The sequence below is a fragment of the Anolis carolinensis genome, unplaced genomic scaffold (genome assembly GCF_035594765.1).
Source record: "Anolis carolinensis isolate JA03-04 unplaced genomic scaffold, rAnoCar3.1.pri scaffold_7, whole genome shotgun sequence".
Lineage (NCBI taxonomy): Eukaryota > Metazoa > Chordata > Lepidosauria > Squamata > Dactyloidae > Anolis > Anolis carolinensis.
Window position 1 is genome coordinate 8,767,506 of NW_026943818.1, and position 13,105 is coordinate 8,780,610.

The window sequence follows — 13,105 nt, forward strand, 5'->3', positions numbered from 1 at the left end:
AGATGGCCATGTTGGGTCTGTGTGCCAAATTTGGTCCATATCCAACCTTGGGAAGGTTCAGTGCTCTCTGGATAAAGGTGAACTATAACTCCCAGATCTGAGGTCAGTCAGCCCCAAACCAGGCCTGTATGCACAGTTGGCCATGTTGGGTCTGTGTGCAAAGTTTGTTCCAGATCTGTCATTGGCTGGGTTCAGTGCTCTCTGGATAAAGGTGAACTACAACTCCCAGATCTGAGGTCAGTCAGCCCCAAACCAGGCCTGTATGCACAGTTGGCCATGTTGGGTCTGTGTGCAAAGTTTGGTCCAGATCTGTCATTGGCTGGGTTCAGTGCTCTCTGGATAAAGGTGAACTACAACTCCCAGATCTGAGGTCAGTCAGCCCCAAACCAGGCCTGTATGCACAGTTGGCCATGTTGGGTCTGTGTGCAAAGTTTGTTCCAGATCTGTCATTGGCTGGGTTCAGTGCTCTCTGGATAAAGGTGAACTACAACTCCCAGATCCGAGGTCAATTATCCCCAAACCAGGCCTGTATGCACAGATGGCCATGTTGGGTGTCTGTGCCAAGTTTGGTCCATATCCAACGTTGGGAAGGTTCAGTGTTGTCTGGATAAGGGTGAACTACAACTCCCAGATCTGAGGTCAATTATCCCCAAACCAGGCCTGTATGCACAGATGGCCATGTTGGGTGTGTGTGCCAAGTTTGGTCCAGATCCAACCTTGGAAAGGTTCAGTGCTCTCTGGATAAGTGTGATGTTTTAAAAGGTGCTTTTAGGATGTTTTAAAGATTTTTTTTAAAATGATGTTTTTAAAATGTTTTTTAAATTGTTGATTTTAGCCGGTTCTTGTAAGCCGCTCCGAGCCCTAGGGGAGTGGCGGCATATAAGTTTGAAAAATAAATAAATAAATAAATAAATAAACTACAACTCCCAGATCTGAGGTCAATTATCCCCAAACCAGGCCTGTATGCACAGATGGCCATGTTGGGTGTGTGTGCCAAGTTTGGTCCATATCCGACCTTGGGAAGGTTCAGTGTTGTCTGGATAAGGGTGAACTACAACTCCCAGATCTGAGGTCAATCAGTCCCAAACACAGACTGGCCATGTTGGGTCAAGGGAGGGTGTCCGGGGGGTGGGGGGGGGGGTCACCAAAGACCAGAAAAGACATATTTATGATAGTCACAGGAACTGTGATGTAGATGAACTATAAATCCCAACAACTACAACTCTTAACGCCAAGGTGTATTAATCCCCAAACTCCACCAGTGTTTACATTTGGACATATTGAGTATCCGTGCCAATTTTGGTCCAGATCCATCATGGTTTGAGTCCACAGTGCTCTTTGGATGTAGGTGAACTACGACTCCCAAACCCACCAAACCCTTCCAGTATTTGCTGTTGGTCATGGGAGTTCCGTGTGCCAAAGTTTGGTTCAGTTCCATCGCTGGTGGAGTTCAGGATGCTCTTTGATTGAAGGTGAACTATAAATCCCAGCAACTAAAACTCCCAAATGGCAAAATCAATCCCAACCCAACCCCACCAGTATTCAAATTTGGGCGTATCGGGTATTTTTTGCCAAATTAGCTCCAGTGAATGAAAATACAAAAAAAAAAATCATTAGAAAGAAAATTGACTTATTCTTACCCAGGTTACATCCGGAAGCCATGCTATATGTATTTTAGCCCTGCTTTTTGAGTTCTCTAGATTAAAGGTCAGCATCGGTCGCCCCATTTTTATCAGAAAACAAACAAGAAGTGTGATAAGAAGCAGCAGAACAGAATTAAAAAACAAGATCTTGAGCTGAACTGCTAACCGGAGTAGTTAACCGAAACAATTACCGTATATACTTGAGTATAAGCCGACCCAAATATAAGCCGAGGCACCTAATTTTACCACAAAAAACTGGGAAAACATTGATTCCAGTATAAGCCGAGGGTGGTAAATTTCAGAAATAAAAACAGATACCAATAAAATTACATTAATGTAAATACTCAAGTATAAGCCGACCCAAATATTAGTCGAGGCACCTAATTTTACCACAAAAAACTGGGAAAACATTGACTCCAGTATAAACCGAGGGTGGTAAATTTCAGAAATAAAAACAGATACCAATAAAATTACATTACCGTACATACTCGAGTATAAGCCGACCCAAATATAAGCCAAGGCACCTAATTTTACCACAAAAAAACTGAGAAAACATTGACTCCAGTATAAGCCGAGGGTGGTAAATTTCAGAAATAAAAACAGATACCAATAAAATTACATTACCGTACATACTCGAGTATAAGCCGACCCAAATATAAGCCGAGGCACCTAATTTTACCACAAAAAACTGGGAAAACATTGACTCTAGTATAAGCCGAGGGTGGTAAATTTCAGAAATAAAAACAGATACCAATAAAATTACATTACCGTATATACTCGAGTATAAGCCGACCCAAATATTAGTCGAGGCACCTAATTTTACCACAAAAAACTGGGAAAACATTGACTCCAGTATAAACCGAGGGTGGTAAATTTCAGAAATAAAAACAGATACCAATAAAATTACATTACCGTACATACTCGAGTATAAGCCGACCCAAATATAAGCCAAGGCACCTAATTTTACCACAAAAAACTGGGAAAACATTGACTCTAGTATAAGCCGAGGGTGGGAAATTTCAGAAATAAAAACAGAAACCAATAAAATTACATTACCGTACATACTCGAGTATAAGCCATCCCAAATATAAGCCGAGGCCCCTAATTTTACCACAAAAAACTGGGAAAACATTGATTCCAGTATAAGCCGAGGGTGGTAAATTTCAGAAATAAAAACAGATACCAATAAAATTACATTACCGTACATACTCGAGTATAAGCCGACCCAAATATAAGCCAAGGCACCTAATTTTACCACAAAAAAACTGAGAAAACATTGACTCCAGTATAAGCCGAGGGTGGGAAATTTCAGAAATAAAAACAGATACCAATAAAATTACATTAATTGAGGCATCAGTAGGTTAAATGTTTTTGAATATTTACATCAAGCTCAGATTTAAGATAAGACTGTTCCAACTCTGATCAAAGCATTCTTCTCATCTTCTTCAATGTAAATGTGCTTATGTATCCTTTTAATAATAATACAGTAAAATAATACATGTAATAATAATAAGAAATACAGTAAAATAATACATGTAATAATAAATAGAGTAAAATAATAAATGTAATAATAATAAGATCAGAGTGAAATAATAAATGTATTGTTAATAATAATAAGAATAGAGTAAAATAAATGTAATAGTAGCAACAATAATAGACAAAAATAATACAGTAGAGTCTCACTTATCCAACATAAACGGGCCAGCAGAACATTGGATAAGCGAATATGTTGGATAATAAGGAGGGATTAAGGAAAAGCCTATTAAACATCAAATTATGTTATGATTTTACAAATTAAGTACCAAAACATCATTTTATACCACAAATTTGACAGAAAAAGTAGTTCAATATGCAGTAATGCTAATAATTACTGTATTTACGAATTTAGCACCAAAATATCACGATGTATTAAAAACATTGACTGCAAAAATTCATTGGATAATCCAGAACGTTGGATAAGTGAGACTCTACTGTAAATGTAATAATACCAAAAATAATAGAGAAAAATAATAAATGTACCATATATTCTCGAGTATAAGCTGACCCAAATATAAGCCAACCAGGACCCTCGCCCCAGTATAAGCCGAGGGGGGCTTTTTCAGTCTTAAAAAAGGGCTGAAAAACTAGGCTTATACTCGAGTATATACAGTAGCTTATATCCATGTTGTTTTTGAGAATTGTTATGCGATGTATTGTCAACTTGACATCACAAAATTACAGTATGTTGTTGAAGGCTTTCATGGCCGGAATCACTGGGTTGCTGTGAGTTCTCCATGCTGTATGGGCCATGTTCCAGAAGCATTCTCTCCTGACGTTTCGCCCACATCTGTATCGGGCATCCTCAGAGGTACCTCACAACTTCTGAGGATGCCTGCCATAGATGTGGGTGAAACGTCAGGAGAGAATGCTTCTGGAACATGGTCATACAGACTGGAAAACTCACAGCAACCCAATAATAATGTTATTGGTTACCTGCCTCTCTTAATGTCTCGAAGTGGAGTTCAACACTGTCAAATTATACATGTGTATCTTTAAGATATATTTAAATACTGGACCCAAGATATTGATATCACTCATAGAATCACAGAGCTGGAAGGGAACCCAAAGGCCATCCAGTCTGACCTTGTTTTTATTATGTGACTTTTTAAAAAATTCAAGTTTATATCTTTTTTAAAAATGCAGTTTAATATCATGAGGTGTATTGCTTTGCTATGTTGCTTTCCATCTTCCTCTTCCTTTGCGTCTCCTATGATGTTCTAATGTTTTGATGTTGATGTTTTATGCTGGTTTGTATTATTATACTATCTTACTTGTTTTACCTTGGTTTAATTATGCTGTATTTAATTATATGTTGAAACTGGGCTTGTCCCCATGTGAGCCGCCCCGAGTCCCCTCTGGGAGGATGGGAGCAGGATATAAAAATAATTGTATTATATTATTATTGTTATGTTCTCCCTGTTGGCCTTGCAGCTGCAGGCACCAGCTACAAACCACAACACAAAGCACAATGGACAGCCAAATAACAGGAGGAGGGTCTGTAGCTCTCTGTTCTTTACGTTTTATGGCCAAACATCAGCTGTTTCATTCCGACCATCAAAGAGCCATTTGTTGTCCCTTGTTTTTCTTGTAAGCATCATCTTACGGTTTCTTGGCCTCTGCTGTTCCGTACCACCCAATAGCTGACTTCTATCTCTATCTATCTATCTATCTATCTATCTATCTATCTATCTATCTATCTGTTGTTGAAGGCTTTCATGGCCAGGATCACAGGGTTGTTGGATGTCTTTCAGGCTGTGTGGCCATGTTCCAGAAGTATTCTCTCCTGACGTTTCGCCCACATCTATGGCAGGCATCCCCAGAGGTTGTGAGGTATGGAGAAACTCAGCAAGGAAGGTTTATAAATATCTGTGGAAAGTCCAGGGTGTGAGAAGAACTCTTTGTCAGTTGGAAAGCCATAGACAAATAGTTGGATAGATAGATAGATAGATAGATAGATAGATAGATAGATAGATAGATGGACAGAGAGATAGATAGATAGACAAATAGTTGGATAGATAGACAGACAGATAGACAGACAGACAGACAGACAGACAGATAGATAGACAGACGGATAGACAAATAGTTGGATAGATAGTTGGATAGATAGATTGATAGATGATAGATGGATGGATGGATGGATGGATGGATGGATAGATAGAAAGACCAACAGACAGATAGTGGGTGGATAGATAGTTGGATAGACAGACAGATAGTTGGATAGACAGTTGGATAGATAGATGATTACACAAATAGTTGGATAGATAGATAGATAGATAGATAGATAGATGATAAGATAGATAGATAGATAGATAGATAGATAGATAGATAGATAGATGGACAGATAGAAAGACCAACAGACAGATAGTGGGTGGATAGATAGTTGGATAGAAAGATAGTTGGATAGACAGTTGGATAGATAGATGATTACACAAATAGTTGGATAGATAGATAGATTGATAGATGATAGATAGATAGATAGATGGATGGATAGATAGAAAGACCAACAGACAGATAGTGGGTGGATAGATAGTTGGATAGACAGACAGATAATTGGATAGACAGTTGGATAGATAGATGATTACACAAATAGTTGGATAGATAGATAGATAGATAGATAGATAGATAGATAGATAGATAGATAGATAGATAGATAGATAGATAGACGGACAGACAGATAGATAGATGGACAGACAAATAGTTGGATAGACAAATAGTTGGATAGATAGACAGATAGACAGACAGATAGACGGATAGACAGACAAATAGTTGGATAGAGAGATAGTTGGATAGATAGATTGATAGATGATAGATAGATAGATGGATGGATAGATAGAAAGACCAACAGACAGATAGTGGGTGGATAGATAGTTGGATAGACAGATAGTTGGATAGACAGTTGGATAGATAGATGATTACACAAATAGTTGGGTAGATAGATAGTTGGATGGATGGATGGATAGATAGACGGACAAACAGACAGACAGACAGATAGTTGGACAGACAAATAGTTGGATAGACAAATAGTTGGATAGACATAAAAGGCTTAATTTTGAGTGTCCGATCTCATTTGAAACATGATTAACCTAACCAGGTTATAGCCTTAATGATTATTCTTAACCAGGACTTTGAAACTGAGTAAGAATGGGTTTCATCTATAGTTAATATTGTCACAATATCAGTCTTAACCACTGGGAAACGAGGTAGGAGAAGCCTCTACCAATCATCCGCAAACCATGGTTTGTTGTTGGTTTCAACTATGATTTGTTGTGATGTTCAAAATCACAACTGTGGTTTGTCTATGGATTTCTTCCACAACTGCCTACCCTGATGCTGAAATGGAAATAAATGGGGCAACAGAAAATCAACCCCAAAATGGAGAAGACAAGCCATAGTTTGGGTTGCTGTGAGTTTTCCAGAGTTTTTTTTTTTTCTCCCTGCGTCAGGAGCGACTTTAGAAACTGCAAGTCACTTCCAGTGTGAGATAATTGGCAGTCTGCAAGGACATCGGATGTTTGATGTTTTACCATCCTGTGAGAGGCTTCTCTCATGTCCCTGCACGGGGAGCTGGGGCTGACAGAGGGAGCTCACCCACTCTCCCTGGATTCGAACTGCTGACCTGTCAGCGGTCCTGTCGGCACAAGGGTTTAACCCATTGCGCCACTGGATACTCCAGTTTTCTGTATGGCCATGTTCCAGATGCATTCTCTCCTGATGTTACACCCACATCTATGGCAGGCATCCTCAGAGGTTGTGAGGTATGGAGAAACTAAGCAAGGAAGGTTTAAATATATCTGTGGAAAGTCCAGGGTGAGAGAAGAACTCTTTGTCAACATTCACACTGGCCTCGAACTGACAAAGAGTTCTTCTCTCACCCTGGACTTTCTCGCCGATCGTTAAAGAAATAAGTTTGGATCGTGATGATGGAAGTTGTCGGCTAAATATCAACCAACCCTAAAGAGGCCTTCTTTCTCAGAAAAGTCACGCCAAAACATCATTTGGAAAAGCGAAGCAGTAGCGAAGGGGAAGACACACGCAGATTATTTTGATCACATGTGTTGCCTTGTCAAACAGCGCTGAGCCATTGAGATTATCGCGGGATTAAGTCTTAAGTATGAAAGGAACTTCGCATTCAGAAGGTTGCAGAATTCTCTAGGGAAAGAAATGCTAAAGGTACGGGAGGGGAAAAACTGTTGGGCAAAGTCACTTATTTCCAAAGAAAGATCAAACTGCCAGCTCACGGCTCTTGTGTGTTGAAATTGGAAGGGTGGCATCCTGTTTGTGTCTGTGCGATATTGCAAAATATTTTTGGCACAGCTGTGTAGTAATTGTGTTGTCAAAGGTTTTCAAGGCCGGAATCACTGGGTTGTTGCGAGTTTACCGGGTTGTATGTCCACGTACATATGTCGGAGCCCCCAATGGCGCAGTGTGTTAAAGTGCTGAGCTGCTGAACTTGTGGACTGAACGGTCGCAGGTTCGACTCCAGGGAGCGGAGTGAGCGCCCGCTGTCAGCCCCAGCTTCTGCCAACCTAGCAGTTCGAAAACATGCAAATGTGAGTAGATCAATAGGGAAGATAACGGCGCTCCATGCAGTCATGGCAGCCACATTATTTTGGAGGTGTCTATGGACAACGCCGGCTCGTTGGCTTAGAAATGGAGCTGAGCACCAACCTCCAGAGTCGGACACGACTGGACTTAACGTCAGGGGAAAACCTTTACCTAACCTTATGGCCATGTCTCTACTCTTGACATGGCTATACAGCCCAGAAAATTCAAAACAACTCTGTAGTAATTCATCACAAATGACATTCACTCTTTCTTCCCAAGAAAAAAGGCACAGCCGTTAAGCACAGTTAGCTTGAGCAGCTGAGGGGAAAAGGAAGAGGCCTGAGGCTGCCGTGAAACCAAATACAGTAGAGTCTCTCTTATCCAACATTCGCTTATCCAACGTTCTGGATTATCCCACGCATTTTTGTAGTCAATGTTTTCAATACATCATGATATTTTGGTGCTAAATTTGTAAATACAGTAATTACTACGTAGCATTACTGCCTAAATACTTTTTCTGTCAAATTTGTTGTATGACATGATGTTTTGGTGCTTAATTTGTAAAATCATAACCTAATTTGGTGTTTAATAGGCTTCTCCTTAAACTCTCCTCATTATCCAACATATTCACTTATCCAACGTTCCGCCGGCCCATTTATGTTGGATAAGTGAGACTCTACTGTACAAGCATTACAAATGCATAACACACTTTTTAGTCCTGCTGCTTTGTTCCCCCGTGCATCTTCTCTGAACATTTATCTCATATATAACAAAGACCAAAAGCAGGGAATTCTGAGTGTCTGGACTCAATGGGAAAACCCATCTTTAGATCTCTCTGCACCCTCTAGCGGCAAAGAGACAGATGGAAAGAGAATCCTCCCTATTTGATTCCTTTGGTTATTTTGGTAGATTTTCATGCTTGGAAATACATATCACCATTTTCATTTTAATACTATCCACCGATTTAGATTATTTTCAACAAGGGAAATAAAAAAATGAATATAAGATGAAGCATTTACAATAGTAACTACGATTGCTCCTCTTTTTACAATCCAGACAGTCGTTTCTGAAAACTCCTGGAGATTACATAACGCGGTCAGCTTGCAAACAAATAAATTTCACACAGATACTGTGAAATTATCAGCTAAGAAAGGCAACGGAGACTGCGAATGCTGCCGTTTCTGCTCAGGTTCAAAAACATACCTGATGATTGCCCAAGTCACAATGTGGTTTGATAAAGAGGAAACCACAAAACCAACTTGGCCGCCTTTCACTCCACTCTTTCAGAAGTCTTTAATAGCTTCACTTTCTATGCAAGATGAATCATCGCTACGATGAAAGGCTTGGCAATCCATTGCTTTATTAACGGCAGTGAAAAAATATTGCTACTACAGAACTTTCTGTATACAACTTATAGTTTATGTATCTAGTACTGTACAGTCTTTCCCAAGCGGACCACTGAGACAAAAACTGGATACATCGTGGACCATCAAGATCAAGAGAACTCCAACAATAGAAGAAAGGATTTTGAAAGTACTTGATATACAAATGAACTACTTTTTCTGTCAAATTTGCTGAACAACATGTTTTGGTGCTTAATTTGTAAAATCATAACCTAATTGGATGTTTGATAGGCTTTTCCTTAATGCCTCCTTATTATCCAAGATATTTGCTTATCCAAGGTTCTGCCGGCCCGTTTAGCTTGGATAAGTGAGACTCTAGTGTATATATATTCATTTTTTCCCTTCTCTTTATCCTCTGTAAGTTATTCACTCTACCTTTCTATCTACTTATTTAATGTTCTCCCACTTTTGATGTAATACATCACATAAATCAAATATATATATATATATGATCAATCAACCCACCACCTGGACAAAAATAAATTTAAAAAGTTTTAAAATAACTAGAATGCCTTAATCATATTCACATATATTTGTATATATGTATGTGTGTGTGTGTGTGTGTGTGTGTGTATATTATTTTGTGATATAAAGGCAAAACACCATAATGAGACTTAATGAAAAAAATTAATGTGATGTTCGAGTTTGCATTTCTTTCACTAGGAAGGTAATCCTAGGATCGATGCTATTGCTCAATGCCATGCGCATGCCATGGAATTGAGGAATAGTTGACTGGATCTTGATAAATCACCACTGACCAAGAGTTCATGAGTTCAAAGCCATCCTGGGTTGGAGAAAACTCCTGACCATTTAATAACCTTGCTTGCTGTTGACCTATGCAACCGAAAGACAGTTGCATCTGTCACGTAGGAATTTAGGTACCGCTTTATGCGGGGAGGCTAATTTAGCTAATTTACGACACCATAAAATTTCCAGCAGCGTGCAGAAGAATGAGGAAGTACGCCCTGGACTGAAAATGACATTTACCATTGGCAGCGGCAGTGATGGAAAGACATTAGTATTTCTCTCAGAAAATATCTCAGATAAACAAACTCAAATCATGGAGGCAGATGTGTGCTTCAGAAGCATTTTAATTTATAAACAGCAATTCCCATTGACTTTATACCATAAAAAAGGCAATTTACAAGCAAGGAACAAGAAATCCATCAGAACAAAATAATAATAATAATAAAGCAGCACTGAAATATTCATGTCACAAAAATCTAGAAACAACAACCCAATTTTTTTTTCTCGAGTACAAGAGTAAAATATCATTTGGAATAAATATTTTTAAAATATCCCATGCTATAAAATAATCCTTAATGGCAAGTTAGTTGCTTTGAACAGCATCCGCTTTAGCTAGCTTCATTTACTTCATTTGGTGATGAAGTGTGGAGTTTTTGTGAGGTTACCGGTTTTGTATTGCAAGGTATTTTGACACTGAGGTAAGTCATTCAAAGTGTTCAAAGATTCACGAGGAAAAACAAAAAAGCGATCCATAAAATGAGTTTACTTAAAAAATACCATTTTCTCCCTCTTGGGAAAAGCAAAGAAAGCCATGCAAATCGGTCATGAGTTTTCTCGTTCAATCAAAAAGTGTGTAAACAAAGCCTTCAGCAAAGTCCAAAGACTCGCCGCTCGGTTGGCCAGTGGTTTCCCACCTTCCAAATTCAGTTTCTATCTCTTGAGAGCCTTTGTGGCTGAAGAAGAAGGTTTAAATATACTCTTAAAATGAAATGAATCAATGTATCTTGGATTCCAATACCAGGAACCTATTCTGGGAGAGAAGCAGAGGAAGGCAGAACAAGGTCTAACGCCAGATACTTGGCCAAAGGACTACAGCTCTGTGTTGTCGAAGGCTTTCATGGCCTGAATCACTGAATTGCTGTGAGTTTTCCAGGATGTATGGCCATGTCCCAGAAGCATTCCTTCCTGACATTTCATCCACAGGCCAATGAAGACTCCACCACAGACATCAGAAGAGCGGCAAGACCAAGAACAAGACACGAAAGTAAAGACAAAAGACCCACCCAGAGGAAAAGTGTTCTTACCATACACCAAGGGAACCACTGACCACAAAGGGAAGCTGATGAAGAACACAACCTACAAACTATCTGCAGACACAACAAGAAAATCCAACAAATGCTACATTCAGCAAAGGACAAGAGGAATCCTCTCACCTCCGCAGGAGTCTACTGTACACCATGCAGATGCGGACAAGTTTACATAGAGTTGTTGAAGGCTTTCACAGGGTTGTTGTGTGTTTTCCGGGTTGTATGGCCATGTTCCAGAAGTATTCTCTCCTGACGTTTCGCTCACATCTATGACAGGCCTCCTCAGAGGTTATGGAGCATACAACCTCTGAGGATGCCTGCCATACATGTGGGCAAGAATGGTCAAACAGCCAGGAAAACACACAACAACCCAGTCTACATAGGGACGACCAAACGCAGCATTGCCCAGACGCAAATCAAGGAACACGAAAGGCACTACAGACTAACTCAACCAGAGAAGTCAACCATAGCAAAGCACCTGATGAACCAACCTGGACGTAGCATATTATTTGAGAACACAGAAATGTTGGACTACTCTCACAACGATGTCAGACTACATACGTGTTTCCCCGAAAATAAGACAGTGTCTTATATTAATTTTTGCTCCCAAAGATGCTCTAGGTCTTATTTTCAGGGATGTCTTATTGTTCCATGAAGAAGAATTCACATTTATTGTTGAACAAAAAAATGAGCATTTATTATATACTGTACAGTAGTTGTCATCACAAACCAGCATAACCAGGCAAACTGTGAATCCTATCAAGAATTTCTTGTTACTACCATTATTTCCATGTACAACTGGTATGTACATTTACCAATCCTGCATGCTCTGGTGTTCTGTTTGGCAGGCGCTGGGTAAACTTCCAAACAAAAACTTTGCTAGGTCTTACTTTCGGGGAGGCCTTATATTTAGCAATTCAGCAAAACATCTACTAGGTCTTATTTTTAGGGGATGTCTTATTTTTGGGGAAACAGGGTATAAAAGCCATTGAAATTCATAAGCAGGTAGATAATTTCAACAGAAAGGAGGAAACCATGAAAACGAACAAAATCTGACTACCAATATTAAATTTCTAGAATCAGGACAGTAAATAAAGAACAACACTAAAAAAACAGGGGAATTTCCGGCAGAAAACAATCATGGCCAGTTAACACCTCCCAACCAAGGATTCCCCCAAGCAGGAAGCAGCCACGCTTTGAAGCTGCAAGGCTATTCAATGCTAATCAAGCTGACCAATTGCAAGACAAGAGTTCTTTCTTCCAACCTGGACATTATTCCACAGACGTATAAACCCCACTTGGCTAGTTTCTAGCAGACCTCACAACCTCTGAGGATGCCTGCCATGGATGTGGGTGAAACGTCCGGAGAGAATGCTTCTGGAACATGGCCAGACAGCCCGGAAAACTCACAGCAACCCAATGCAGTGTGAAGTGCACTATGTGTGTCTACACTGACCATATAACGCAGCTCGAACTGCATTACTTGGCAGGGGAGATCCAGCCTCAGGCAACCGAAAGATAAGAATGTTTCATCCCGATGTCTGCCCACCTCTGCTTTAAAAACACTCTCCATTTCAGCCAGGCCTTTGGTGAAATGAGGATGCAATAACATGCAACCAATAAATCTCTTTACTGGCTGGAGATGAAAACAGTCAGACAACCAAGCAATGAAACAACCAACCACCGCATAGTTTTGAAAACCACTGTTGCGTACCAGCAGCGAGATAGCCATGCCCTGTATTCCTTCACAAACAGGTTATATATAACCAAAATCTTGATATTTGGTTCCATATCTCCAAGAATAGACAGGAGACAACACTCTCTTGAAGCAAATTAATTCACCCTTGAGCATAAACTGAATTTATGTTAATCTCTATAAAATGGATTAATGCAGGTTCGGTATAAACAAACTACCTGTCAA

At 39.6% G+C, this 13,105-nt stretch overlaps 1 long non-coding RNA gene across 1 annotated transcript; it reads left to right on the plus strand.

The window, feature by feature from the left end:
- Positions 1–226: 226 nt before the first annotated feature.
- LOC134293329 (uncharacterized) lies at positions 227–12,286 on the plus strand. Its single transcript, XR_010000310.1, has 2 exons — positions 227–5,012; positions 8,784–12,286. It is a non-coding gene; the product is annotated as an uncharacterized LOC134293329 (long non-coding RNA).
- Positions 12,287–13,105: the final 819 nt, after the last annotated feature.